A 27,769-nucleotide genomic window follows, 5' to 3' on the forward strand; every position below is an offset into this window, starting at 1 on the left:
TATAAGTCTAAATCTCAAAATTCACTCGCTCGAAGCACTCCTCAAAATGGAGAACATCGACATTTGTGCTGTAACAGAGACCTGGTACAAGGCAGCAGAAAGCACACCTACACTACCAGGCTATAACTCATTCCACACCTTTCGGCCCCAGAACTTGGACCAAAGTTCCAAAGGTGGTGGTGTTTCTTTATTCATAAAGCATGCAGACACCTCCAGACTGGTAGCCCAACATAACACATCAGAGATACTTCAGGTGCAGCTAACATTGGGCAAGACAGCGATTCAGGTCGTAGCCTGCTATAGGTCCCCAACCATGTCCCAAGACTCGCACTCCATGTTCCTAAGCACCCTGGAGAATTTTAGGGTCCAACCTAACACTGTCATACTGGGCAACTTCAACTACCCCTCCATTAACTGGGAAAACTACTCATGTACCAATACACTTTCCCAACGTTTCCTGGAATTCATTAATTTCAATGCCCTGGACCAGCTCATTCTTACCCCCACTTAGAGGTAGCAGCATCCTTGACCTGGTCATTACTAACATGGGCGACAGTTGCTCTACACCAGTAGTCAACTCCTCCCTGGTTAGATCTGACCACAAAAAATCACCTTGGAAATCCCCCCCCCCCCCCCGCAAAGGTAACCACCATGAAAAACCTCTCCAAAGCTAACTTTGGGTTCCTAAAAACAGAGGTGGCTAACTTCACGGCACCCTTGCAAATGGAGAATAGCTGCATGACCGACGAATCATACACCAATTCACTGTACGAACATACACAAATGCATGGATCTCGCCATACCCAATAGAACCAAGATGCTCTCCTCCAAAAAAGGAAACCTATCTGGTGGTCCCCTGCCATAAACAAACTCTACAACAGAATGAAGAAACTGATACAGAATAAGGTGAAGTCCCAAGACTGGACAAACTCCCTTATCAGCCTCAAGAAAAAGTTGAGATCCCTTATCAAATCCTCTAAAGCTAGCTATGAAAACAGAATGGCAGCAGATAGTAAAGACAACCACAAGGCCTTCTATAATTATGTAAAGATTCTATAATTATGTAAAGAATCTCCACAGCAATACTCAGATTTTGTCTGAGCTATTGCACAATGGTACCACCTATACAGAGCCAGCAGATATTGCCAATATACTGGCCAACAGATTCAGTGCCAACTTTACCCCTCTCTTCCCCACCAAAGGACCAATCACAATACAAGTAGATTGCCAGGCACCCAGTATTACTGCTGCACAGATTAAAACAGCACTTTACAAGGCCAAGAATGGGACCTGACAATATCCCTGGCTGTGTTCTCATGAACTACAGAGTGAACTGGCACCTCACCTATGTGCCTTGTTCAATCACAGCCTCACCTCAGGCTTTGTCCCTACCAAATGGCTCACTGCTACAGTCATCCCTCTCCACAAAGGAGGAGCGACTGCGGACCCCATTAGCCTGACAAGTCTGATATGCAAAGCTATGGAATGCATCATAATGGGTCTAATAAACAAGGATATAGGGAATCTCCAAACTCTGGATCCCGCACAGTTTGGTTTTGTGAAGGGTAGGTCATGCCTGCTCAACCTGGTCGACTTCTTTGAGTCAGCATCCAGAATTGTGGATGAAGGCAAGGTGGGTTCATACAGCCTACCTTGATCTGGCCAAGGCCTTTGATACTATTCCCCACTCAGGAAGAATAGAAAAACTCACTAAGCTTGGCATCAGCCCCTATATCACTAGGTGGATTGCAAACTGGCTCACAGATAGAAACCACAGTGTGAAAGTAGCTGACTGCAAGTCAGACTGCCGACCAGTCACGAGTAGAGTCCCACAGGGTTCAGTCCTAGGTCCTCTCCTGATTGGTATCTACTTCTCTGAAGTCCAGGCCAACACGAAGGGACTCTGGCTAACAAAGTTCGCAGATGATTGCAAGTTGGGAGCTGCTATTAACTCCCCAAGTGATGTTGATATCCTACAGAAAGGCCTCACTGAGACCAACGACTGGTGTCGGAACCATGGCCTTAAGCTCAATGCCAAGAAATGTTGTCATCCCCTTTGAGAAAAACCTGGTTCCCCTGAATTACCACATCGATGGTAGTCCACTAAACACAGAAGGCGTTATAAGGGATCTGGGAACACAGGTTGACAGCAACCTCCCTTTTGACCACCACATTGCCACTGTGGTCAGAAAGTCCTATGTGGCACATCTCATTACTAAGGGTTTTGCATCCAGGAAGAAAGAGGTCATTGTCTCCCTTTACTCTTCCCTCATTAGGCCAATCATCGAGTACAATACCCCATTTGACATGTACCTCACTACACACCTGCAACAACTGGAGAGGGCACAAAAGTACCTCACAAAGAGGATCCTAGGCCTTAAACACTTGTCCTATATGGACAGACTCAAAAAACCCCAACTATTCTCTGTTTCATATCACCTACTGAGAGGTGATCTCTGCTTGACTTATAAAGCCATGCCTGACCTGGCTCTGTTAGAAATGGCTACATCTAAAGAAAATCCCAATCCCTCCGCACCACACGCTCCAGAGACATCAACCTCTTTACCACACAAGTTCATAACCCAAAGACTGCCCATGCTATGGAATAGACTTCCCATACATGTCAAACAGAGCACCTCACTGGCCCTCTTCAAGAGGAATCTTGATGAGTGGATGGGAAGTAGAAATTTCACCCCGGGGATCACTCCAGTGGCTCTACTCGACAGAGGCACTGAGAACCAAGGTTGGGTGGCACAATGCCATGGTAATCCTATGGACTAGGCTTGTAAAGGCTCCAGGGCCATTAGCCTAGTACACACCTATGAACCTAAGTAATTAACCTTCCACCTTTCCATCATATCTAAAATGTTTGCTTCTTTATTTTTTTTTTTTTTTACTAATACTGCAACTCTTGAATATTTTCCTACCTTGAAGTCTGTCTCTTGCCTCTTTCCCCCACTGTTTCTTTTTGTTTATAATCTCATATCCAGTAAATGTATAACATCTGCTGTTACTCTTTCTAACCCCCATTTAAAACACCCATTCTCCTTAAATAATTTCATCATTTGTAATAACATTTATTTTTACAAGTAGCACATTTATACTGTACCCTCCTTTATTTTATGTTTAGGCTTACTTCTATCATCTTGAGCTTTCTGCTTCTCTGCAATACCCAATCTCCTATAATTATTTCCCTCTTTCCATCCCCTTCAACGTCTTCACTCCCCTCTTCCTCTTATTTGTCATTTCTCATGGCTGTTTTTGTCTTGCACTGTGTTGGTCATTTCCTTTTTTCCTTCACCATCCTTGGTACACTTTTTTGTATGCCTTTCCCTGTCCATCATTTTCAGCTACATTTTATTTTTCCCCATGGTTATTATTTTCTTGTTCTGTAACTACTCTAAATACATTACAAGTCCCCCATAAATGGATCTCCTCCTTATTACATCTAGTACATTTCATTTTATATTGTTTTACTGTTTTCCTCTCTCTCCAAATTGTGACACACACTACTTGCTTCTAACATTCATTAACTAGATGCTCAAGTGAGTCACAAAAATAACATGAATTAGATTGACTACAGTAAAATGTAGTCCCTCTTTGTTCATTAATTGTCACCACATTCTGTATGAGAAACATTTCATCACTCAGCACTTCCAGCATTACCAGAACTTCAAATGTCCCAGTCCATAATTATCTTTCATCCGGCAAAGATGTGTCACTTCATGGCATTGATTTGCAAAATATTTCGCTATCATTTTTAAATTTCTGCTATTCTAAATTGAACTTTTTTTATTGTATTTTTTATTTTGAAATTTGTTCAATGTAAACTATAATTACTCCCTGGAATTCAGTATTTTTGTTTTCAAACAAAATCACAGGTCTTTCAGCTAACAGAAATTTCAAATGTTACCTCATAAACACCTTTTACACCCAAATGAATCAGCACCCATAAGTCTTGCACTTTAAACCCAAAGGAGAAAAATCATGTTTCACAGTTAACACTTGTTAACTACGATCAGTATCCATCATAGTAAAAATTATTTCCTGCAGTCTCTGAATTGGCTGTATTTTAACTTGATTTCTTTCTGCTTCATGTCCTACCCACGCACTAGCAACCACAGTGCATTTTCTTTTAACCACTTTGTTTTGTTTAGCCACTTCACCTGTTATGAAATTGCTATCCCTTGCAGTTTCACTCAGTTTTCTATAAATTCTCTGGCTCTTCCTTCTGCAACAGTTCATTATATTTTACATATTCTGTGCCATTTACAGTCCCATTGTGCACATTTCCCTCAGTTTGGGAACACCATTTCTGAACCCACCCCTTGGTTCTTTTTCAGCCTCCCAAAGATGGCACCATCCAGTATGTCTTCTACCACTTTTGTAATCATTAATTCCTTGCATTTCAAGTGCAACATTGTTGATTTAAATAGGTAAAGCAATTCTTTCATCTCAGCATCCATAGTGTTTGGATCACCTTCCCCCTGCGTGTTCATGCTTGCCTTCCAGCAACCTTTACACTAGAGATGCTCACATGAACGGAAAAGAGTAAGGGGATCTCTCCAGAGCTGTAGCCAAAATCTCCCCTGGTCGTATAAGTAACACTTCAGGTCTTCTCTGACAAAAGCCATACACCTAGTAAGCAAACCCTGTCAGCAAAAGCATAAATAGTTTGTCCCACCTAGGTAAATAGATGGAAGTGGTTACAAACCACTTCTTGTGTTAGCTGAGAAAACTGAGCTTCCTAAACCTTTGCATATAAGAAGCTTATCAGTTTTGGAAATTAACTAACTTAACATAAGGGAACCTAATGAATAGTATCTTTAAAATATGACTGGTATACTACACAGTGCATTATTTATTTATTTATACATAGTAGACAGTCATCCTTCAAAAATAATCTTTATACCAGTAAGGGAAGTAGAACATGTCAACATAGGATTATGAAATCCAGGTGTCTTAGTGGCCAGTAAAATCTTTGCAATTGGACCAGCGGACCTGTTTTTCTCACGTTTTGAAATGATTGAGCGAAGTAATTTTTACCCCAGAGTTTTTTTTCTGGAGTCTGAATTCTGGTTATGGGATGTAGTTCTGGGAAGTGATAAGTGCGCAACGTCTGTTTTCCAGATATAACGAAATACGTTTTGGGTGCTTGAAAGGTTGAGTTTTTAGAGGTGCTTAATCTAGATTTTAATACCAAGGGCAAAACATACAGAAGCTTGGAGAAGGACATGACTAGTAGTTTGAGTGTAGAGATTTAGGGACCCTCTTATTTCTTTAGCAGACTAGAAAGGTGGGAGATTTGCTGACAGCCTTTGTAAAACTATCTGTATACTAGACCTGAACCCCACTTCACCTTTGCTTTTTCATATAGCTCACTGCACTTATACCTTGTTTTTTGGAGTGGGAATGACTATTAATAGGTATGGGAGTGAGTGTTGCTGGTCATTGATTTCCATCCAGAACTTTTTTTTGGGGGGGGGGGGGGTAGAACAGGAATCATAGTTGCATCTTCTGTTTGTCTCCCATTAGTCTATTGCTTTGCTCTCCTCAAAGTTGAATGGAAAGGTGTGGCAAAATATTGCTGTAACACTGTACACAGGTGGGTGCCACCTGTTTAGGAAGAGAGAGCAGCCTTTAATGACCTTTCATATGATGAGCTACAGCATCTCCTTTACAGAGGGAAATAGTTGGGAGGCAGGCATATTATGCTTGGGCAGTGGCAGGAATTTTTGAAATGAAGTGGAAGGACAGCCCTAACCGGGTAGAACATGAACACTCTCACAGGCATCCCCTTCAGTTACACAGACTCCCAACCCCAGCTACAAATGAAGACTGCCCACTAAGAGACTATGTCCGGTCTCCACCAGTGCATGCCCTTGCTTCAATGAGATGAGACCTTCAGTGCCCCTGTGCAGGACGTATAAGCTAACATAAGTCACTTAGACCCCCCCAACATGGCTCCTCCTGCATTCTAGCTATTAATCAGATTCTGATTGTCTAGGCCACAGGCAGGACTCCATCCCTGTATGCCATGGAGCTGCCCATGTTTCCTTTGATACATCTTGTATGCTGTGACAGCACTAAAACCGAGACAGCATTGCTGGTTCAATTAAGGGCAGTACCGCTAGAGGTAAAAGAACAAAGACACACACACACACACACGCACGCACACACACACACACACACACACACACACACACACACACACACACACACACACACACACACACACACACAAATGAAGCTTCTGAGCCTTGTATGGTGGATGTTCCGAGTGCTGATAAAAAGACATGGAAATAACTTAATTGATATATTCCAGAAGGAAAATAAATGGTTTCTAAGGTAGTCCATCAAAGGGCCCCAAGTATGTGGTAGAACGCTGGACTTTTCTTGGATGCAGATGTTGTGAAAGACCTTAAACAGATGGTGCATGATGTAGTGGGGGGTTCTTGGAGATTAGCAGGCAGAGCTAATTGGCCATTCATAAAGTAGGACAAAATGCTTAAGGTCTAGAACAGGACATGCGTAGTTCAAGTAGTAGCAAGGAATAGGCAGAAAATTGCCAACTTGTCAGTTTGAGCTCAGTGTGAAGGAAAATTGTTATAAAGAATTTATGGAATTTTTAGAAGTCAGTGGGACTCTAATTCCAAGGCAGCTAGTGTAGATTCACACTTTGAATATCTTTACTGGTCAAATGTAATGCAGGTCTTTAGTTGAGTGATAAACAAAGGTGGATCCTTACTTAGACTTTGGCAAAGCATGTGATACAGTACCACACAAAATATGAGCTGATAAATCTGATGACCATAGAGCTGGTTCTTTAATGGTGCCCCAAAAATAATAGTAGAAGTAGAAGCAGAATAAAAAAAAAAAATGAAATGTGGTACATTAGTAGTAAAAGGTAACAGTATATATGGCCCATTCTGAAATAATAATAATCATGGGGTACCTTATCGGTACATCGACTTTTAAAATACCTTTATAAATGCTACTCCTGAATGCCTATCTCTCTGACCCAAGTACCTGGATTTTTCTTCTGTGGCCAGTAACTTACCGAGCTGTACGTTATATAGACATCTGCCAAAGTTAGCTAGGTAACATATGGCACGAAATTACTGTTTCCACAATTGAAACCTTATGTACATTTATCACCTGGAGAAGAGCTGCACTGATGGGCATCTGATTTCTTACTTTCCTAAGCAGCTGTCACTTTTCTTGGGATTACATATGATCTTGTACTGTCAGTGTCAGAGATGGGTGGCTTGTCATATTCCATTAAAGTGCTTAAGAAGTTAAGCCACCTGTGACGTCCCTCCTCTGGGCCATTTATCAAGGAGCCTCAGTCCTCACCACTAACAACAGTGGGGAACGTTCACTGTGAAAAAGAAAAATAGACACTTATAGTATTTTCATATGAGGCTCTCTGCACCAAGTACAATTTCCCTTAAGAGCACACAGGAAGTGCACACTCCAGTCCTGGGGCTGGGCTTCCTCTCCAGGCCCCAAACAAGACTCTCCACTGACCAGTACAGAGCTGAGTCCTTAGCTGGGTGTTCCAAGGCAAGTCCTCCACCATCCTCTGTGAAATCAGTACTCTTGTGTCCCTGTTTAAAGTAGCTGACATGCACACACACCTGAGAAAGGCTGGCACAGCTTACCACTCTGACACCTCCATCCAGACTATAAGGTAGATTCACTGCCACCAGAACACCCAAAGCCAGCTACTTTAAGGCTCTTACAAGGGTACCCAATTACACTTGGTAAAATTAATGCTTACATAAATGTTAGTGTTAACCAAGCAGCAAGACTTTCAGGAACGTGGAGCCACAGTGCTACTAAATAGATGCAGTACTCTCAAAAGTTAAATATTTTCTAAAAGACCAGCCACAATGAAAGGCTTGGATATAGTTAATAATAAATAATAATAAAAAACTTGAAAATACTTAATATCTGTTTACAATAAGCACCATAGTTTCAATCACAGGAAATATAGAAAAAAACAACACTGATGAAAAGACTCTGACAGATGCAGAAAAAAATACATTTAGATAATCCCACTGTATTTTCCTAACTGGCTGAAGAATTACTGTCCCCTAGTTACTTGCTAAAGCAAGGCAAGATGAAAGTGGATGAGTGTCTTTGTCAGGTCCCAAAAACAAAGTGCACACCTCACATCTCTCACTAGTATTTAAATACAATTTCAGTGCCGGCTACTGAATGACATCACATCTGGTCACCTGACTGTGGTTCCCACACTAACCCCTCAGAAGAAACTGAGGCAGGATCTGAAACTGATGTGTCACAATGCACATGTAGAACTTTAGCTAAGGTTTATTACAGCATCTGAAAACTGTAAAACAATTCCAACACTTCTACCCTTCTTGCAGAAGCTAACAAGCTATTCCCTGGCAGCATTCAGACCTGTGAGATAAAATCTTTATGGCCTAAACCAAATCGGTTAATTTTAGGCTATTTTTCTTAAGGTTAGCTGGGCTGAGCTTAACCCCTTCCCTTCCAGTATTGTCTGTTAAAATATATACATTTCATCAGTTACAACAATACAGTCTAACATACATGTGTATTTCTTTTCTGTCCAGCAGGACCCACTGTTGATGCATTTTTAACAGAAGCAACTTTACAAATGCATTTTTAACACAAGCATCTGTACAAATCAGTTTGCTATTCAAATGACATATAATTCTGCACAAAACTACAGCTAGCTATGCTGGCATATGTTACACATGCACTATCCTACTCCCTCTGGCACAGCTGGCACTACCTCATGTCATCACACCACCAATGTACCCTAGTCCCAGTACAAGAAAAGGACTTTGATCTCACACTTGGTTGGACATTGAAATGTGCAGGTTGTAGTAGTACAGTCTGATTTTTACCTGAAAGGCAGAGTTGTTTCTACTATAAGTCATACATGTGATGCTGTCTGTAGTATTTTTTCCACTTACTACGGAACTAGTTGCACAAGACATAGCAGAAAACAAGTGATATAGGGATACACAGCCATTGAAGGAGAATGCCATTGTAAGATCCTGTGCTGTACTTGGAAGACTGCAGAGAGTGAAGGGAGTCTTTACTGAGATAGTAACTGCAGTGAAAAAAAAATGCAGGTGGAACTTGTGTTTCAGGGGAAGGAAAACACTATAGGACAAGAATGTGATGTGGTTGAGGTTATGCTGAAAAAGTAATTTGCACAAGGGCTTGTGAATATCTTTGGAAATACAGCTCATCTATGAAGATTCAGTGACTGGTTCTCTTGACCTTGGGTAGTCATGTTCCCATGAAATGCATACCTTAAACCCATTGTTCCATGATAAGAAGCATGAACAGTGTAGGTTGGGGTCTCGGTGTTGCACTATAAGACACTGAGATTTTTTAATTATAGCTAATGGTCATTCTGTTTTCCCAGAGAATGCAATGTGCACTGATAAACAGAACTTGGAGCTTTTCCAAATGTGCCTACTTCAGTTTTTTACCAACACCTCCTGCACAGTTTGTCTGCTTATGGTAGAGTATGCTGTCTCCAGTGGGGGCAGTCAGGATTTGGAGAAGTGCTAATCTTCTGCCAGGAGGAGAAAGCTGGCCAGCTGTTCAGTTTCTGCTGTTTCCACTGGTTTCCTGCCATGCAGTCCACTAGTTGACCTTGTGGCTCTTGTAGAAGCTCCCATGTTGAGCCATCAGGTTAACTTATTAAGATTAATTTACAAAGTTCACTCTTATAGTAAAATGTTGTTGAGCACTGTAATTGTGTGTGTGTTTGTAACTTGTTTTTCTCATGACTGCTGCAAAGGTCATCTTAGACTATTATAGCAAAGAGGAAAGAAAGGCTACAACTGCTGTTTGAACTGTATGAAAAGCCAACACTCTGCCCCACCCAGTCAGATTCTTTTCTGGTGTTTTGGTTGCTTTTACTACATGTTGATGATCCTTGATTGCATTAACTTGTTAATTCAGAGCCTGAAACTACTACAGAACATGGTAGTATGATAAAATCATCTGGCTTCTCACACAACATGCTGTTTTGCACTACTTCAGTGTCACTGTGTTCTTTCTGGCTTATGTGATGGTTGTACATTATGCTTAAACTGTTTTAATAGTCCATTACATCTCTGTTGTAGAATTACAGAGTGGAAGAGAACAAGGAACTATGATGACGCTTAAAACCAATGGCAGCTGAGTTGTCCCTACCAGGGATTGCGTTAAGGTACAAATCATTTGTAAATGTAGGTAAGTGTTTTACATTGTTGCTACACCTGAGAGCAGTGAAATTTACACATTGGTGGATATGTCCGCTAAGACCCACTTGTGCGTTTAATGTCAGCTTTATTGTTACCTTGTCACATTGATGAATTCAGAATCTGGAGAGCTTTGTGTTTAGCAAAATATTTGTAAGTGAATAGTCTGTTTATATGTGTATTTGTGTTCATGATCTCAGTGTTAACATGCATAGTTTGCTCCTTATGAACTTTGTTTACTGTATATGCATATATACTTTTAAACAGATTTTTTTTTATTTGCATTTGTTTACCACGTAGGTGGACTTTTCAGATATGACCCAGCCGCCAAGGCTGCATGATTTTAAGTGACTCACGATACTACAGTGTTAAAATTTGTTCAGGTTTGGTAGTACATAAAACAATATTACATTGCTTAGTACATTATTGATAAAGTATTGATTTGAACATTTTGATTTACTAGTGGTAGTACACTAGGTTATGTATTAATTAGTGCAGCGTGGAAAGTTCTGATTTGATCTCTCTGAGAATTTACATAGCGCCTTATTTATAAGAATCTCTGTCTTGTAGTCTAGACTATATTTTTTAATTGTTGTGAAGATGTGTGCATTAATTATAATTTAAAAAAAATATGCAGAACTAAGATGCAAGAAAATGCAGGCAAGTAGTGTTACATTTGTATAGTGTATGTGTGTGATTTATATATATATATATATATATATATATATATATATATATATATATATATATATATATATATATGTGTATATATATATATATGGGTTCCCGTCAGATGATCAAACTTTTAAAAGCTCGACTTTCTTATGGCTGAGATCATATGATCGAACTTTTAAAAGTTTGAACGGTCTGAATGGAGATCTTCATACAGCGTGGAATGGGAAGATTTCCTTTTTCCGCAATGTAGTGCGATCTCGGAGTTGGTATATTTAAATAGCAGGGGGGTTTGGGGGGCTTGCCTTCCTGCTAGAAACGTTTATTTATTTATTAATTTTTTTTTCATGTTCGAACTTTTAAATGTTCGATCATATGGTCTTGGCCATATGAAAGTCGAACATTTGAAAGTTTGTTCATGTATAGTAGACCTGTCTGTGTGTGTCTGTGTGTGTGTGTGTGTGTGTGTGTGTGTGTGTGTGTGTGTGTGTGTGTGTGTGTGTGTGTATATATATATATATATATAGATAGATATGTGTGTGTGTGTGTATATGTATACATATATATATATATATATATATATATAATATACACACACACACACAACATGTATATTTACAGTAGTAACTGATGTTATTCGGGGTGTTGAGGAGTTTGACTTGCATCTTTTTTTTCCCCCCCTCCTCTCCTTGACTTATCGCCTGCCACTAACTCCTTTCCTTGTTCAGTGGACCTACCATATTTACCTGTAGCTTATCCAAGGCTCTTACCTGACCCAAATTTGGGGCTGGAGAGCACAGTTAGTAGTGTGGTTCAGCATCTTTCTGATGCTGAGGAGTGTCTCCCTTTAATGCCCTAACCATTTCTTCCTTTCCCCACCTTTACACCACCATTGCTCCATGGGCAGATGTGCCATGGGGACATTTTGACGTATTGTTCAGCCACCAAGGCAACTCAACCAATGCCCCTGACCATTCCCCATAGTGACAGTGCCCGCTATGTACCATCTCAGCCACCACCAAAGATTATCCACAACCATCTTTCCATGCCATCTCTCAAATACCCAAGTGCTAATTGAACTCTGTTTGCTTGGATCATGGTAAGGGTTTTATGCCTCCAAGCCACAGCTCTGGTATCCATGCTGTTGAAGAGTTACTCTAGCAAAAGTCTAGAAAGTGTACTGAGAAATTGGGGCATGTGCTTAGTCTCTGTCGTGGAGCAGGTGTGGCTCAATGCTTGTTCAAGATGAGTCACAACATTTTTCTTAAAAACTGAATAAATTTCTTTCCTGATTTCTATGGGAGATAGTTACAGTTTATGGGCATTTAATTTTTAGAAGCTTTTTACACCATGTGAACAAATTGTGGTGTTTGTAATGTGAGTGCATTATCAGATCCATCTCTGAGGTATTTGGGGAGAATTTGGTAAAGAGATTGATGTGGTACAGTAGCTGTTGTAGAGTGGTTTGAAGGGGATTAAAGACAGAAGGAGGGAGACATAACAGTGATTGAGAGTTTACCTTTTTTTGCTGGTGCAGTCTTACTTGTACCACAGAGAATGGTAAATAAGTTGTTTTATTTTGTTATAGTAATTTGTAGGGACTTTGTATTAGAGCTAATATTTAATGCATGTACATGATTGTTTATTCAGTTTCCTCTAGTGCCCTGGCCCTTCGGCATTCCAGTGAGATAACAAAGGACATTTCTATCATCCTTTATAAAATACATAATTTCCAGTTATCTACTTTGGGTCAAGCACTAAGTAATGTTCTTTACCCAGATATTAAACATTTGGACTTGTTTATTCTTGATTGTTACGATTTGATTAAAAAGTTGGAAGATGTGAATTGGGAGAAGGGTTATTGGGTTAGTTGTGATGTAAGAGATCTTTATGGCAGTGTAAAGCATTTTCTTGGTATGAGAGCTGTGTAATTTATTTTATAAGTAAGAAAGATTTTTATCTACAAACTTGGGGAACAACAGTAGGAGTTGGTTGTGCTCGCTCCTGTGAATTTGGTTATGGCTGGATTTGATACAGACTATATCTTATACTTTTAGGTTCATAAGTTTCATAGGATATTACTAGGCTAAAAGCTTAAAAGTCTAGCCGATTTATGATCCCTAGGGATTAGAGGATGGATTAGGTTTGTACCTATGCCTTTGAGTATCTTACAGACTGTACCTGTCTATAAGGGACAGATATGCTACCCCAGCAGTGAATTTATGATTCCCAGGCCATTGATCCAAACTGTGTTTGAAGGTGGCCAGGGAAGGGCTCTACTTAATTTGGATAGAAAGCCTGTTCCAAAGAAAGGGTAATCTCTGAGACACACGTCTGTCCCTCCAGAATGTTTTGTTTGAATTGCAGACTAGGTTTAGATCCCTGGATTGGGTGACCCTCATGCTGTTAATCTTGCGAGTGTGCAACAGTTCCATCAGGGCTGGATTTGTGAGTGCCTTGTAGGTTAGGCGAAGATCACCCCTTAATAGACGGTAGGAGACAGAGTAAGGGGATACAGCTTTTAGACTATCCACAGAGGACATGTTTTTTAACACCCTGCATTTTCTTTGTGAGGAAACTCAGAGGTTGATCCAGTTGTTGTAAGTGCCTAGTCAAGTACATGCCAAAAGGTGCATTGTACTCTGTTATTGGTCTAATGAGGGCCGAGTACAGAAGGACTCTAATTTCCTTGGATCTAGATGCCATGCCTTTACATTATAAGCTGTGCCACACAGAAGGACTTCCTCACCATTGTGGACACATAGCAGTTAAAGATCAGGCTACTATATTTTTGTGTAATCTCTCAACTCTGAGTCCACTCTTAAGGGGTGTGCTAATAATTTTGTAATTTGCAGGGATGCTTGACTTCCCAAATGGTATGATTATGCATTTTTTTTTTTTGCATTTAGTTTTAGGCCATGGCTCTGGCACTAATCATTTGTCTGATTCAGACCCTTCTAAAGGACATAAGAGAATTTTAAATTAGCTGCAATTATTATACGGTCTAATTGATTTATTGTTTATGAGCGGAATAGTATATATACTTTTGAATGTACATGCAGAATAAACAAAAAAATCAAATGTCTTTTTGGATGTAGTATTTATGTATAGACATCTTTGTTTTAGGATGGTAAAAAAAGTTACCGCAGCTATTAGTTTTTTGCCTAGAGATAGTGATCATCTTATGGCATTGATTGACTTCTCCTTAAGCCAGTTATTGAGAGCTAGATGTTTATGTATGAAATATGAACATTTTATGGAAGAAGTGAAATGTGTACTAAAGAAATTCTATTTTATGGGATGTTTGCAGCAACAATTATTTGAATCCATTTTAAAAGTATGAGGAGATGTTCATGAAAGTCCTTTAAATAAAAGTTGGTGGAAAGCAAAAAAAATATTTTCTGTCATGGATAAGTGACAGTAGATGAAGAATCTGTTGATGTATATTTTTACACAAAATTTTCTAGTTTACACTAAGTTATTTAACAAATAGCCTGCATGAATTAAATGTAGAAATTAATTGGCATGTGTTTTTGTAAGTGTTGTCACTTTAAGATAATTAATTGGAAATTATATATTTTGTACATGGTGGTGGAAATGATGTTCTTCGTGTTTCACTGTTGCAGTCATTGCATTTGGGTTATCTGCTTGCAGGTAGCCCTCAGTCGGCCCGATTATCAAAGTCTTGGGTCCTGCGTCGGTTGCTGTCTCATCTTTCATGATGTTAAGTAGTCAGGGATATAAAGCATGCAGCTGACGCCATTACATCAGTCTCTCTTGCTGTGCGGTGCCCGAAGCAGAAGCAGTTCACAAGTGCCGGTCGGCTGACTCCTGAAATTTTAGTTTTCGAGTTTCAGATCCTAAGTCTTCAACAAAGCTAAGTACCCTGTTGGGGATCCTTTTTCTTGCTCTAAACCAGGGGTGTCAAACTCAAATACACAGTGGGCTAAAATTAAAAACTTGAACAAAGTCGCGGGCCAACCTTGATATTTATTGAAAAAAATGTTTACAACTGAGGACGTTTTTTTCCTTCTCATCAGATATAATGATTAACCTTTTCATACAGAAACAAACTTAAGAATCTGGAACAAGCAAAGCTTAATACTATAGTATAGTATAGTAGTATAAACACACGTGAAATCAAATGTCAAATACAAGACACATCTGTGGCATTCATTTCTTAAATAAAATTTAACAAAAAATCTTACGCCTCTTTCTCTATTTGTAGCCTTCTGAGTTAAATTTCAATGGTAACCTTTTTTTTCACAGGCTAACAATACTAGTAATTTCCTTCAATGAAAATCCAATTATTCAAGTCCATGCCTTGGAATAGCAAGGAAAAGTTCATAAAGATAACATTCATTCAAGCTCAGTTTGCTACACTCTGATCTACTCTGATACACACTGGTTCAAGCCAGATACCTGGCATCTCTTCTTGGATGCTAGTTCATCAGTGTTTGGGGTCAGGCTCTGAGCTGAGGAAATCCTCAGGATTGAGTGAAGGTGTTCATCAGTGAGACAACTCCTGTGTGATGTTTTGTTCATCTTCATCAAGGAGAATAGTTGCTCACACAGATATGTGCTGCCGAACATCGACGGCATTTGAGCAGCTTGGGTATGGAGATGGGTCATTGTGTCAGGGATGTAACTTGGAAACTGTGCAGCACCCACAGCATCCTACTTTGACTTCAGCATGTCATTACACTGGAATTCAGTTAGCCCCATTTGGAGGTTAGTTGGTGCGCTTTCTACATCAACTGCAAACGGATTACTAAGCAGTTCAAACCTACATTTCTGGGCATCAAAGTCAGCAAATCGCCGGGTAAACTCGGCACTGAGTATGCAGAGTTTTTCAGCAAACTGTGCACTTGGGAACACGATGGTAGAGATCTGTGTTTTTTATGGTTTGGCAGCAAGGAAAATGGCCCAGGTTTCCTTGCAGCATCTGAGTCTCCCACAGGCACAATTTTATTTTAAAAGCCCTCACTGCAGCGTACATGTCTGTGATGAAATGGCCCCGCCCCTGAAGCTGCAGATTCAGCACATTGAGATGGCTCGTGATGTCACAGAGAAATGCGACCTCAGACAGAAACTCTTTATCCCGGAGCTTTGCTGCGTCTTTCCCTTTGCATTTTAGAAATTGACAAATTTCCTCAAGCAGCTCGAAACATCTGTTCAGTATTTTTCCTCTGCTTAGCCATTTCACCTCTGTGCGATACGACACGTCTGCGTATTCCGAACAACACTCCTCCAGAAAAGACTTGAACTGACGGTGAATCAAACCTTTAGCTCTTGTATGGTTAACTACTTGTGTTATGGTGCTCATAACATGTTCCATCTTCAGGGCTTTGCCACACAACGACTCCTGGTGTATGATGCAGTGATAAATAGTTAGCTTACCTGCACAGTTCTCTTCCCGCATCTTCTCCCGAATCCTGGCCACCAGTCCACTCTTTTGACCGCACATTGCGGGTCTGTCGTTAGTCCCACAAGTTTATCCCAAGGTAGCCTCATTTGAGTTACACATTTGGAAACCTCTTCAAAGATTTATTTTACTGTGGTTGTGCCATGCATTGATTTTAATCCCAAAAGTTCCTCCGTAACGCACAGATTTGAGTCCACTCCACGGATTAAGACTGACAGCTGGGCAGTATCAGATGTGTCGCTGCTCTCATCCACAACAAGGGAGAATGCAGTGAAATCTTTTTTTTTTTTGCCATCAGCTGTTCATATAGATTTGTGGCAAGATCACATGCACGATCAGCTATTGTGTTTCTGCTAAGGCGCACATTTAAAAATGCTTGCCTTTTATCTGGGCACACAACGTCGCAAACTTTGATCATGCACTTTTTGACAAAATCTCCCTCATTAATGGGCTGAGCTGATTTTGCAGTCTCTGCTGCCACAATAAAACTAGCCTTTACAGCAGCTTCACTTTGTGATATGGCTTTTGTGAACATAGTCTGTCGTGAAACTAAACTTCTTTTCATCTCCTCTACTTTCTGGCGCTTTTGCGCTATGTCTAGGTCCTTGTACTTGTCGTGGTGTTTTGTTTCATAGTGTCTTCTTATGTTCTACTCTTTGGTTGCAGCTACTTTGGCTCCGCACACAAGACAAAACAGGTCTGTCCTTTACATTTGTGAACAGATATTCTGCTTCCCACATTTCTAGAAAGCTTCTGTTTTCAACCTTTCATTTGGCCATTTTTGAGAGGGGTGGCCCAATGTGACTGGTAGCATGAGGTCACTAATGAATGTCAGCAGAGGAGAGGGCGCTTGTGGGTCCTGAATGACACACCAACGCACCAGCAGAGCATTCTGGGATTTGTAGTATTACCGGTGTATACCGGCGGGCCAGCTCTACTAGACATTTGGTATTTTCTCGCGGGCCAAATATAATTACACTGCGGGCCAGATTTTGACATGTATGCTCTAAACCGATGTCCGTAAAAGTTAACAATTGTATTTCTTGTGGAAAGCAAATACCTCATAAAGATTTTCATTCGTACTGCATTCCTTGCTTAGGCCCATACCACGACGTTCCTTGCTGTTGGATGTCCTTCAAGGATGCATCTGCAGTCCTTACAAATGGGTTGTCCTGTCGTCAGGCAGCCCTTCGGTCGGCCGGATTCCAAAGTCTGGGTCTGGCCTCGGCTGGTGTCGCACTTCACCCGACGTCATCTCTGCTGGTCTTCGGGTATAAAGGCATCAGCCGACGCCATTTTCCCCAGTCTTTCTTGCCGCATGGCGCCCGAAGCAGAAGCTGTTCGCAAGTGCTGGTCGGTCAGATCCAGAGATTACTACTACCGAATACTACTTCGAAGACTTCTAAAAAGCTAAGTACCCCGTTGGGGACTCTTTCTTGCCTCAGCCGATGTCAGAAAAAGTGAATAACTGTTTAACTTGTGGGAAACAAATACCTCATAAAGATTTCCACTCTTACTGCTTACCTTGTTTAGGCCCAGACCACGATGTAGCAGCCTGTTTAGCCTGTGCTTCCTTCAACCGACGAACGCTTAGGCGTCGGTCGGAGTTTGTTGAACAGTTTTTCGGCTCAGATTTTCCGTACATTATGCCGTCGGATCCTCCGACTTCTCAAATTGTTAAGAAACGCAAAGAAAAAGACCGACACTCGCGGTCCGCGGTTTTGGCCGAAACCACGGTTAAGCAAACCGCGAGTGTCTCTGTTTCGGCCAAAACCGAGCAAACGGGTCAATCTTCAGCCGAATCCATGACTACTACCGAGGCCCCTGCTACCCTAGTTGAATCGGCCTCTGAAATTTTGCCTACTAATGTGGTTTCTCTAGAATTATCGGACACCATCCCTTTGGATGTCTCTACCCCAGCACGTGGTGCTGCTAGGCCTCCTGCAGCCATGTCTATAAAGGCCTTTGCCAGGGCTAAAGCAGCCAAAACTGCTAAGTCTGTGCCTGTTAAGCCCCCCTCTCACAGGCCCAGTTCCAGTTCCCAAATGCTTACTCTGGCAGAGGATCTCATCTCTTTAATAAGGGGATCCCAATCTCACCCAGACAGGGCCTCCCAACCTCCAGAAAAGAGACCTAGAGCAGAGCCCCCTGAGCCAGTGTCCTCAGATGACTCTTCTGATGATTCAGACAATACAGACCATCCAGAGGCTCCTTTTTCTACTTATGAAGATTCCGATGCTGAAGAATCTATACCTTCTGCCTCTCCACCAGAGGAATTTTCCTTTGGGGAAACCTTACATGCCATGAGAGAGCAATTCCAATGGCAGGGACAAGATTTCTCAGATTCAAGAAAAAGGCTTAGGACCTTTCTACACTTATCGCAACATAGGCCCTTAGCTATACCTCCAGTTCTTCCTGTTGTGGATGATGCATTCAGTGATGCTTGCACTGCTCCTGATACTTTACCTCCAGCCCCTGCCAAGCCCGATAGGTTTTACAGGGTACCGGACACTCATCACCACTTATACAAGGCTCCTCTTGCAGATCCTGAGACTATCTCCCAGGGGCCTAAGGCAGTAGCCTCGACCTCAGCGAAAAACCCTCTCCCTTCTGAAAGGGAATCCAGGTCCTTAGAGATGGGGTAAAAGTATACACCTCTGCTACTCTCTCAGCTAGAGCTTTGAACTGTCAGTTTCATATGATCCAATACCAAGAGTTTATGCTTGATCAGTTAACTAAGAAACTGTCCTCTGATGATTCCTTAGATAAGAAATATGTTTTAGAAATGGTGAATAACATTCAGCAGGTTAGTAACCATTCTTTAAAATGTGGCTATGATGCACTGGAGGCTTCATTTAGATCAGCCATGACTGGCACAGTTATAAGAAGGCATGCATGGTTGAAAGAGCAGGTCTTGCCGGATCATGTTAAAACAAAGCTATTAGATGCTCCTATGGATAAGGTCAGTCTATTTGGTCCTCCTGCCCAACAAGTAATGAAGAAAATGGAAGAGAAGGCAAAATCTGTACAAACAGTTAAAGATTTCTTACAGGTTCAGCCCCCAAGGTTTAGCAGGAACTGGCCTTCCAAAATTTGGTCCTTTCCAGACTCCTCTAAATCTCAGAGAGGCAGGAATAGACGTTCCAGAGGCAGAAATCAATCCAGAGGAGGTGCCTACAGAGGACGTCAGTGGCAAGGCAATAACCAACGAGGCACAGACACAACCACTACCACTGCAACAGGACAATCACAGTGACTTGGCTCTGACACCGCCTACCAGGGAACAAATAGCAGCACCCTTAGGCGGAAAGTTAGCCTTATTTTCAAAAAATTGGCACTATATCACAAGAGACAAGTGGATTTTGCAAACTATAGACCAAGGCTACAGGTTTCATTTCCACACCTTACCAGTAAAAAGTGGAATGCCAAACCTACCACCAAATCAAAAGACAGAAGCCCTAAAACAAATAGCTCAATTAACAAAGATGAGAGCTGTGGAAAGGGTACCACCTACAGAACAGGGCAAATGATTTTACTCCAGACTTTTCCTTGTACCAAGAAAAGAGAAAAATTGGAGACCTATTCTCGACCTGTCCGCTTTAAACACATTCATCATTGTTCCAAAATTCAAAATGCTGACCCTACAGCAACTTCTTCCCATGCTGGGCAAGGAGTGTTGGCTGGTAACTCTAGATCTCAAGGAGGCATACCTGCACGTCCCCATACGACCAAATTGCAGAAGATACCTCAGATTTCTTGCAGGATCAGAGCATTATCAATTCTCAGCATTGCCCTTTGGCTTATCTACTGCGCCCAGAGTGTTCACGAAATGCCTGGCATCAGTAATCGCTCATTGCAGGCTACAGGGAATCCAAATTTACCCATACCTGGACGACTGCCTGATACAAGCGGACAACAAAAGCAAGCTGACACAAGACTTACAAAGTGTCATTTGCTTACTACAAGCCCTGGGATACACAGTCAATTTAAAAAAGTCAAGACTGATACCATCCCAAACAAGAACATTCTTGGGTGCAGAATTGGACACAGTAAAACAGATGGCATTCCTAACTGCAGAAAAACAAGAACAACTTCCTCTTTAATTCTTGGCATTAACAAAGCAGAACAAACTACCAGCAAGGAAAGTACTGCAGGCCTTGGGCTTCATGGCATCCTGCATAATCCTGGTCCCCCATGCCAGACTGCATATGAGAAAGCTACAGTGGTACCTAAAGAATTTATGGTCTCAACACAGGCACAGCTTAGAAACCGAAATACCACTAATCCCATGCCTGAAACAAGAATTCCTATGGTGGGCTCAAGCATGCCAGGCAAACCCAGGTTTGTCCTTCCACAACATTCAAGCAAGCCAAACCATCACAACGGATGCCTCAGACCTAGGTTGGGGGGCCCACATGTTGGACAAATGCATTCAAGGCCTATGGACTCCAGACCAGCTGCACCTGCACATAAATCAAAAAGAAATGCTGGCAGTAAAACTAGCAATCCAGAATTTCAGACCATTCCTCAAAGAAGGCCAATTGATGATAAGGACAGACAACACCACAGTCATGTGGTACATCAACAAACAGGGAGGCACTCATTCATACCCCCTATGTCGAATGGCTCTGGACCTATGGAATATGGCTCTGAGCTACAACATTCAGTTACAGGCAATATTTGTACCGGGAAAAGAAAACATCCTAGCAGACATGTTAAGCAGAACTACCTCGGATGCTCACAAATGGATGCTACACCCGGACATCTTCAAGGCCATCACAAAGAGATGGGGAATGCCACAAATAGACCTATTCGCATCCCCACTCAATCACCAGCTCAAGAAATTCTGCACAAGGACATACCACCCACTTGCTTGGAAGGTGGACTCTCTATCCTTCAGTTGGAAAGGCCTGACAGCATATGCATTTCCACCTCTTCCTTTGCTGCACAAGGTACTACTGAAAATCAAAGAGGAACGTCCAAGGATAATTCTGATAGCTCCAAATTGGCCAAGACAACATTGGTATCCATTGCTGAGGAGCATGTCTCGGGGGGGAACGTGGACACTACCCCTGATTCCCTTGATGTTAACTCAGAGCGACTACAACATCCTGCATCCAAACCTGAAAACTCTGCAACTGACTGCCTGGAACATTACATAGGAGCAACTAACCCAGATTTATCCCAAAGGGTTAAAGACATTATCCTTGAGGCCCGCAGACCTTCAACAAGAAGGAGCTATGCAGGAAAATGGAAAAGGTTTGTCATTTGGAGTACTGAAAGAGGGAAAGATGTGTCAAAGATGGATATTGCCAACATCCTGGAGTATTTGGCAGAGCTTCTCCATACAGGCCTGTCCTATTCCTCCATCAAGATACATGCATCAGCTATTTCTGCAGAATACAGCTTCGATCCCCCTGTCTTCTCACATCCTCTACTCAGGCAGTTCCTCAGAGGAATCAAGAATGTAAAACCTCCTAGGAAACTACCATTACCAGCATGGGACTTGAACTTTGTGCTAGAAAAAATTAATACTCCCTCCATTCGAACCAGCAGCAACAGCAGATCTTCAACACCTATCCTGGAAAACTGCTTTCCTACTGGCAATTACTTCAGCAAGAAGGGTTTCGGAACTACAGGCCTTAATGGCAGTACAACCCTTCCTAATCTTCCATCAAGATAGAGTGTCCATGAGAACTAATTCTACATTTATGCCTAAGGTGGTATCCAGAGTGTCTCTATACCAGGCAATCCACCTACCTACCTTCTTCCCCAATCCACAGAACAGGGTGGAAAGACTGCTGCATACCTTGGATGTACATAGACAGTTGCGCTACTACCTGGACAGAACCAAGGGCAATAGAAAAACTGACCAGCTTCTAGTAGCTTATGCAACAGGAAGGGAAGGAAAAGCAATTTCCAAACAGACAATCTCCAAGTGGATAGGAAATTGCATAAGATTCTGTTACTCCTACCATGGAAAGCAAATTCCACAGAACATAAGGCCTCATTCTACAAGGGCTACAGCCACTACCACAGCTTTCTTACGAGGAGTGGCTACCAAGGACATTATTGAGGCTGCTACTTGGACCTCCGTGCATACATTTGCCAAGCATTATAACTTACCTCTATAATCTAGATCCCGAGCAGGGTTTGCCACTGCTGTTTTGCAAGGGATCCTAACTACACCATAATTCTTCTTCCTCCTCCCCTAGTTTAGCTATGGTATTCTACCCATTTGTAAGGACTGCAGATGCATCCTTGAAGGACATAGTACAGTTTTGTACCTACCATAAATGTAGATGTCCGAACAGGATAGCATCTGCAGTCAGGATTACCCTCCCTCCTTCCCCTCTGTGGTACTCCTAGGGTATTTACCCACCTAATAGCTAACTGGGGGGGATCTCTTATGGTGTATTTGTTTGTATATATGTACATACATGCTTATTTTTTGTTGTTGCCTTCTACTTTTTTGGAAACATTGGCATTTATCCAAAAATTTAGCTTACCAAGAGGGCAACTGGCATCTGGGGCAAGAAACACTGAGGAAAATGGCGTCGGCTGATGCCTTTATACCCGAAGACCAGCAGAGATGACGTCGGGTGAAGTGCGACACCAGCCGAGGCCAGACCCAGACTTTGGAATCTGGCCGACCGAAGGGCTGCCTGACGACAGGACAACCCATTTGTAAGGACTGCAGATGCTATCCTGTTCGGACATCTACATTTATGGTAGGTACAAAACTGTACTTTTTGTGCCTTATTCAAACCTCGAATTATTCGTCATTGGTTCATTTTTGCATCTAAATATTTTGGTACTCTGTTCAATTATCCAGAAATGGCTTCGGTAAGCCACCCAACTACCGACATTCTGAAAAAATGCAAAGATAAAGACAGAGACAGACTGCATAGGTCCAAAGCTGCCGACGATGCTTCCGTTAAGCTAGTCGCCAGTTCGCCGGTAGTCAGTGAGGCGCTTTCACAGCCCCTGATACCCGCTACTTCAGATTCGCAGGCCTCTACTGAGACCCATTCGGAGTCCAGTATGCCGCGAGATGCTTCTTCGACTGTGGAACCTGAAAATGTCTCTACCTTGGATGGGTCCGGAGCCGCTGTGCAGGCACCGGCTTCTGATGGTGTATTCAGGCCTACTGGCTTGCATATTAAACCGATGCCATCTTCTTCTTCAAGACCTAAAACTTGATCCACGCCTAGAAAACTGATGCCCAGAACGCATGGTCAGGCCCCTATGCCTAAAAAACAAATAAGAATGGCCGAAGACCTTATTACTCTAATCAGAGGAAGCCACCCTTCTCCCTCTAAGAGACCTAGAACTGATTTTCCTTCTGATTCTTCTGATCAGGATTCTGAAATTTCTGTTTTTTCTGATGACCAAGAGTTGCCCTTATCTATCTATGAGGATTCTGATGCAGAGGACTCCATTCCCTCTGCTTCCCCTCCAGAGGATTTCTCTTTTGGTGAAACTTTGCATACTCTTAGGGAGCATTTCTGCTGGGAAAGCCAGGATTAGTTTGACTCCAAAAAGAGGCTTAGGGAATTCTTACTTCTACCTCAACACAGGCCTTTAGCTATCCCTCCTGTAGTGAACATTGTAGATGATGCCTTCTTGGAATCTAGCCTGGCCCCTGAGACTACCTCAGACTCCCAGAAAACCTGGCAGTTATTAGAGTACCTGTCTCTCACAAGTTTTTCTGTAAGAATCCTACTGTGGATCCTGAGACCATTTCACAGGGATCCAAAGGCATTAAGGCTACTACTGCCAAGAACCCTACCCCCTCTGATAGAGATTCCAGGGCCCTGGACAGATGGGTAAGAAGGTATACACTTCTGCTACTTTAGCCATTAGGGCCTTAAACTGCCAGTTTTATATGTTAAAGTATCAGCAGCATATTATTGGATTGCTTAAACAGAAAATGATGTTGATTCCTGACTGTGATGAAAATAAAGAATTACAGAATTTAATGCATTCTGCTGAACAAGTTGGTAAACATAGTTTGCAATGTGGCTTTGAGTCATTAGACACATCTTGCAGGGCTGCTGTCACTGGGTCTGTACTTAGAAGGCATGCTTGGCTTAAGGAGCAAACTTTGCCAGATCATGTTAAAGCTAAATTACTGGATGCTCCCTTAAACCAAGACCACCTGTTTGGCAACAAAGCAGAAGAAGTACTTAAAAAGATGGAGGAAAAAGATAAATCTATGCAAACTGTTAAAGATTTCCTGCAAGTACAGTCTCCCAGATTTAGTAGGCATTGGCCTTCTAAGAATTGGTCCTTTCCTGTCTCTTCCAGGCCTTCTCAGTCCAAACCCAGGACCAGCAGACCACCCAGGCTTCAGTCTGAAGGTACTCACAGGCCTAAGCAGTGTGTGTGTGTGTGTGTGGGGGGGGGGCTCCCACTTCCAAAGCTTGAAGTAGTAAGATACCCCCATGGTAAACTGTCGCAATGACTTAACTTTAAACCTTTCAAGCCCTGTTCAACTGTCTGTTCCTTTAGGGGAAAGATCTCCCTGCATGCAAAAAACTGGGAACTCATTACCCAAGACAAATGGGTTTTAAATATAGTCTCCCAAGGATACAGATTACACTTCCACTCCTTATCAACCCCAGACGGTTGGCCAGACCTGCCCCCAAATAAGTGGGCAGAGACTCAAAAGCAGGTTGTCTCTCTTCTAAGTATCAGGGCTATTCAACCTGTCCCAGCAGAAGAATGAGGACAAGGTTTTCACTCAAGACTTTTCCTGGTACCCAGAAACGACAATTCCTGGCAGCCTATCCTGAACCTGTCTGTCCTAAACATGTTTTTGGTTATCCCAAAATTCAAAATGCTAACTCCTCATCAGCTGCTTCCCATGCTAGGCAAAAATGGCTGGTTGGCAACACTGGATTTAAAGGAAGCCTACCAGCACATCCCAATAAGGGAGTCTTGCAGAAGAAAGATACCTACGCTTCAGAGCAGGCTACATGCACTATCAGTTCTCTGCACTGCCCTTTGGCTTATCTACTGTGCCCAAGGTATTCAGAAAGTGCCTAGCTCCAGTCATTGCATTCTGCAGGCAAAGAAATATTCAGATATACCCATACCTGGATGATTGTCTAATTCAGGCAGAAAGCCAGGACATACTATTAAATCATCTGGCATTTGTAAAGAAATTACTGACTTCTGTGGGGTACAACATAAATGAAAAGAAATCACATCTAGTACCCTGCCAACAAGTGGTATTCGTGGGAGAAAGCTAGAACACAACTTCCCAGGTGGCCTACCTCACGCAAGAGAAACAAGTTTATTTGACAGCCTACTTCAAACTACTGGCCACAAAGACCCAGCTATCTGCAAGGAAAATACTGCAAGCCCTGGGATTCATGGCCTGTTGCATTCTACTAATTCCATATGCAAGACTGCATATGAGGCAACTACAATGGTATCTAAAAAGCCTATGGTGTCAACATTCTCAGAACCTAGAGTCAATGATTCCTATCATCCCTTGTCTAAAGACTAGAGTTCCTTTGGTGGGCAGCGGCCTGCCACCACAACAAGGGACTGCCATTCACTCTACCCCCTGCTGCCCAAACCCTAACAGGAGATGCATCAGACTATGCATGGGGGGCTCACTTGGCAGTGCAGTGCATTCAGGGCAAATGGAACCCGAGTCAAATGCACCTGCATATCAATCAGAAAGAAATTTTAGCTATACAGAATGCTCTGACAGCCTTTAAGGACCACATTCTTCCAGGACAATTATTGGTAAAGACGGACAACACCACTGTTATGTGGTACATAAATAAGCATTGGGGAACCCACTCATACCCTCTCTGCAGACTAGCCATGGCTCTGTGGAGCACAGCCTTGAGCTACCAAGTGCACCTACAAGCTCAATTCCTGCCAGGCAAGCTAAATACACTGGCAGACAACCTAAGCAGAAATCTGATGGACCCACATGAGTGGAAACTGGAACCAAAGATATTCAACATTTTGAGAAACAAATTGGGGAGCCCAGAGATAGACCTGTTTGCCTCCCCCTCAGAACTACCCATTGGACAAATTCTGCACAAGGACTCCCCATAGACAAGCTTGGAAAGTGGATGCCCTGTCCTTCTGGAAAAACCTGTCAGTTTATGCCTTTCCCCCTCTGCCTCTCCTCTCAAAAGTTCTACTAAAGATCAAACAGGACAAACCAAGGACAATACTCATTGCACCAAACTAGCCACGCTAACACTGGTACCCCCTCTTGCGCAGGGTGTCACTGCTGGAACCATGGCACCTGCCTCAGACCCCTGCCCTGATGTCCCAGCAGGAGTGCCAGATTCTGCACCCCCAGCTTCAAACCCCGAACCTTGCAGCCTGGCTGATTACCTGAGCTCTTCATTACCATCCCTCAGTAAGCAAGTGATAGATGTCATTCTGGAGGCTAGGAGGCCTAGTACTAGAAAATCTTATGCTGAAAAATGGAAAAGATTCTGTTCCTGGATCCAAACTCAGGGGATGGGCACAACAGTGTCCAATTTACCGCACATTCTTCAGTACTTAACTGAGATGCTTCACAAGGGCCTTTCCTTTTCTTCCATTAAAATTCATGCCTTAGCCATTTCAGCACATTATAATACAGAGCCTCCCCTCTTCCCTCATCCACTGCTGAAGCAATTTCTCAGAGGGGCTAAAAACGTAAGACCACCCAGGGGAGCCCCTACTCCAGCCTGGGACCTTTCCTTTCTATTGGAAAAGCTCACTCTACCTCTCTTTGAGCCAGCTGCAAATGCAGATTTGAAATTTCTTTCTTGGAAAACAGCCTTCCTTCTAGCCATCGCTTCAGCAAGAAGGGTGTCTGAATTACAGGCCCTCATGGCAGTGAAGCCTTTCATCATCTTTCATGCGGACAGGGTGTCCCTCAGTCCAATCCTTCCTTTATGCCCAAGGTGGTATCCAGTGTGGCCCTTAATCAGTCCATTAATTTGTCAACCTTCTTTTCTAATCCACAGAACAAAGGGGAACGAATACTGCATTCCTTGGACGTGCACAGACAACTTAGATTTTACTTGGACAGGACTATGCCTCTCAGGAAATCTGAACAGCTGCTTGTTGCATTTGCTGCAGGGGCAGAGGTGAAGGCCATTTCAAAGCAAATCATTTCTAAGTGGATAGGCCATTGCATTCATTTCTGCTGTAAGCACCATGGAAAACCTACCCCATGGGGGTAAGACCACATTCCACCAGGGCTGCATCTACCTCTACAGCCTTTCTCAGAGGTGTCCCTACCAGGGACATCCTAGAAGCTGCTACCCGGAGTTCTGTACATAACTTCACCAAGCATTACCACTTGCCAATTTTTTCTAAATCCAGAGCTGGTTTTGCCACTGCAGTCTTGCAGGGCCTAATAGCTGGTCCTAATGCTCTCTAATTA

General features: G+C 42.4%; 1 protein-coding gene and 1 pseudogene across 5 annotated transcripts in view; one reads left to right on the top strand and one right to left on the bottom strand.

Annotated features, from left to right (window-relative positions):
* TBL1X (transducin beta like 1 X-linked) overlaps window positions 1-27,769 on the top strand; it is a 2,018,721-nt gene that overhangs the window by 479,084 nt on the left and 1,511,868 nt on the right. For 4 of the 5 annotated variants that reach the window (XM_044072565.1, XM_044072569.1, XM_044072563.1 and 1 more), the window contains exon 2: window positions 10,140-10,248. The gene's annotated coding sequence lies outside the window, so the exon portion shown is untranslated. The remainder of the gene's footprint in view (window positions 1-10,139; window positions 10,249-27,769) is intronic. The other variant, XM_044072564.1, reaches the window with a different exon arrangement.
* Window positions 15,318-17,132, bottom strand: LOC122802184 (annotated as a pseudogene).

The sequence above is a fragment of the Protopterus annectens genome, chromosome 5.part0 (genome assembly GCF_019279795.1).
Source record: "Protopterus annectens isolate FY-2018-M chromosome 5.part0, PAN1.0, whole genome shotgun sequence".
Taxonomy (NCBI): Eukaryota; Metazoa; Chordata; order Ceratodontiformes; family Protopteridae; genus Protopterus; species Protopterus annectens.